Genomic DNA, 3,817 nt, shown 5'->3' on the forward strand with positions numbered 1-3,817 from the left:
TTTTGGCCACTTTGTACGCCTTCTCTTTCAATTTGATTTTCCAGAACGGTAACACAATTCTCCAAGCATTTCCCATACTCTTTCTTCTTGCTACGGCACTTTTGAGCTGCTTCTCTGTTTCTCATGAGGCGGAGTTCACGTTTACGAGTGGTTTCTTCAGCATTCTGGGGCTGGCTTTGCAGGACTGGTGAAGATGCCATAACCATTCCCTGACCAACAGTGGAGTTAGGAGTTGTACGGATCTGATAGGTTTGGACATCTCCAGCAGCACCTTGTACAAGCACTTGGCTGCCCGGCACAAAGATTTGCTGTCCATCAGGGCTCTGTGCATACTGTATAATGGCTGCTCCAACCTTGGCTGTAGCTGCGTTGGTCATTGTTAGTGTCTGGAGTCCTTGAACTTCATATGTAGCATTGTTGGCCAGCTGAATTGCTCCCCCCTGTGTAATAGCAATGTATTGTCCGCTGCTCGTCTGATAGATGGGTGCCTGCATCTTCATTGTAGTAATGGTTGAGACAGATTCTTCTTCTGATTTCTCCTCATCGGTTTCTTGGCACACTGGTGGGATCAGAAGAAATTTCATTCAGGATTTTTCTATATGAACGCCGTCTCGATAGAACTCCTCTATGTTTCTGAGAGTCAGTCATGCTATCCACAGATTCCTGGGAATCTTCATTTTCAAATATAGTAGAAATCTGAACAGTCTGAACTTGAGGGGACTGTATGACTGAGGAGTAAGCTGCTTGGATAACTCCTTGGACTTGAACAGACTGCCCATTCGGCAATTGCACTAAAGTTGGACTTGTTGTTGATTGGATCCGAACCATGGTTACCTGCATGGTCACATTATATATTAATGATCTGGATGAAGGGACTGGAGGCATTCTAACGAAGTTTGCCGATGATGCAAAGTTAGGTGGACAGGCAGATAGTACTGAGGAAGTGGGGAGGCTGCAGAAGGATCTATACAGTTTGGGAAAGATGTCTAGGAAATGGCTGATGGAATTCAATGTGAGCAAACGCGAGGTCTTGCACTTTGGAAAAAAGAATACAAGCATGGACTACTTTCTAAACGTTGAGAAAATTCATAAAGCCAAAGTACAAATGGATCTGGAAGTGCTAGTTGAGAATTCTCTAAAGGTAAACATGCAGGTTGAGTCCGTGATTAAGAAAGCGAATGCGATGTTGTCACTTATCTCAAGACGGTTGGAATATAAAAGCACCGATGTGCTACTGAGACTTTAAAAACTCTGGTTCGGCCCCATTTGGAGTACTGTGTCCAGTTTTGGTCCACACACCTCAGGAAGGACATAGTGGCACTGGAGAGTGTCCAGCAAAGATTCACACGGATGATTCCTGGAATGTTAGGTCTAAATACGAGGAATGACTGAGGATCCTTTGATTGTATTCATTGGAGTTTAGAAGGTTAAGGGGAGATCTAATAGAAACTTACAAGATATTACATGGCTTGGAAAGGGTGGACTCTAGGAAATTGTTTCTATTAGGTGAAGAGACTAGGACCGGTGGGCACAGACTTAGAATTGGAGGGTATCAATTCAGAACAGAAATGCGGAAACATTTCTTCAGCCAGAGAGTGGTGGGCCTGTGGAATTCATTTCTGTGGAGTGCAGTGGAGGCCGGGACGCTAAATGTCTTCAAGGCAGAGATTGATAAATGCTTGATGTCACAAGGAATTAAGGTCTACGGGGTGAATGCGGGTAAGTGAAGTTGAAATGCCCATCAGCCATGATTAATTTGGCGGAGTGGACTCGATGGGCCGAATGGCCTTACTTCCACTCCTATGTCTTATAGTCTTATGATATAATTTGATCACTTTCCTCAGATACACATTGCTGAGTATGCCTTTTCATACAATCTTTCCTTTTCACTGGAATAGACCTTTGTAAAATATCTTTGAAAATCTTCCACTGCTCATCAACTTCCCACCATAAATTTTTTGTTCCAGTCTACTTTATCCAGATTCTCTCTCATTCTATTGTGGTTCCCAGTGTTCAAGCACAGAACCCAGTTCTTAGATTTTATCTTCACACTCACCATATGTATTCTAATTCAACCATATGGTGATCGCTTCTTCTCATTAATTATTCCTGCCTCATTGCACAGGGCATGGAATCTTTCACAATGGCAAATCTCCTAAGGTGCTTCATGGATGATCAAAACATTGATTAAAGAGAATGATTTTAAAATACATCTTAAAAGGACGATAGAGAAGGTTAGGGAGCTGTTCTACCGACTTCTGCCCTTGACAGCTCCAACTGTGGTGTGATGCAGGTGGGATGTGTTGGAAAGGGAATGTGCAAAGGGAAAATGGAAGAGCGCAAGCAGTGCATAAAGTCTCAAGGACAGAGGAAGTTCCAAACTCAGTCTGTCTATCATAGAGAGTACGGCTGTCTCATGGACTTTGAAGCACTGCAACAGGTCCATGCATGTCATGACTATAGTGATAAAAGAGATTTCTAGTGTCTTAAACAGAGTGACGGATCTTGTATTGTGGGCTTATGAAACGTCACTGATCTCTACCAAACATGTACGAGGTAGAGTCAGGGCAATAATAAGATGCTGCAACAGGAGAGGAACAGGTAACTCCATACAACACCCTACTCCTTCTCACCTAGTTTCACCTCCAAAACTGAGGGAGTTCCAGAAAAGCAGCTTTATATCCCACCACAACACTTTACCCCACAATCGGGGGATATGGCTGTACACAAGGAAGAGTGGAACAGACTGTATTGGGACCCTGAAACACTTGGTAAAGACTAAAATCACCTGAGTATTGAGAGCCCCACCACATTGTGTGCGTTTCTATTGTTTTTATTCGGTTCCTGACTTCCCTTGTTTGCCCTCAAGAACCTGTTCAAAGTTGTTTTTACACACACCTGCACCATCTGTGAATTGAACGCCGGCCTTTTGGTCTAAGATTCGGGATATTTTCACTGCATCACAAGGCATCGACTCCAACTTTCCTTGTCCCTTAATGTTTCTGTGGCTTCGCTGCTGAGTCGCGCCTCAATCAACACTGCAATTGGGAGGAAGCGGCGGAACTGGAGGACAGAACAGAATCCGGTCCTGCAACCAGAGTGAGTGAGGAGCGGGACCAAGGCATTCTCGGGAGTGAACGCTTCAGGATTGGTCAGAAAGTAAACTGTTTTGCAGGATTGATCATTCTCACGACATCGTGGATCATTAAACTCCTCTCATAAAACAATGTGAGGTTTTAAAGAAATCGTTAAGATGTAAATCTGACAATGTACATACTTCCAAACGATTTACACAACTCGAGTAACAAACTTATTTTCAAACTCCCAAAACGATTGGTAATTTACATACCTGGCCAGTATGGTTAAGTTGGACCGAAAAATCTATTTGCATATTAACCATCTCAATGACTGTAACTCGATAGAGCAATTGTTAATGTCTAATATTTCCCCCATTATTCTGTGCAGTTATGGACATTCTTTATTTGCTGAATTTCTGGATAAATTGTTTCACATAATGCCACTAGGCTATCACTTCGCCTACTCTAGGTAGTGCATCCCAGTGCAACATGAATAAAAACCCTTTCTTCCTGTACAATTGTTTGATCTTGCTCTCTGGTGATATTACAAAGTAACTCTCCATGTGGGATCCCTCACTATGTGGGTCTAATTGTTGCCTCTGTCAGTGTCCCTCGCTCTTGGAGCTACTCCAGATCCTTAGCAAACTGAATTCTCCACTCCAGATAGCCGATGGAGACTGGCATGTTCCATATATCTGTGGGACTCAGTGCCATTTGACATGTGTAATTTTACATTCTGT

The 3,817-nt window shown here is 43.1% G+C and overlaps 1 pseudogene; it reads right to left on the reverse strand.

Annotated features, from left to right (window-relative positions):
* Nucleotides 1-828, reverse strand: part of LOC122548124 — a 7,305-nt pseudogene extending 6,477 nt beyond the window's left edge.
* Between the last annotated feature and the right edge of the window lie 2,989 nt (nucleotides 829-3,817).

This window comes from Chiloscyllium plagiosum, unplaced genomic scaffold, assembly GCF_004010195.1.
Source record: "Chiloscyllium plagiosum isolate BGI_BamShark_2017 unplaced genomic scaffold, ASM401019v2 scaf_5443, whole genome shotgun sequence".
Taxonomy (NCBI): Eukaryota; Metazoa; Chordata; class Chondrichthyes; order Orectolobiformes; family Hemiscylliidae; genus Chiloscyllium; species Chiloscyllium plagiosum.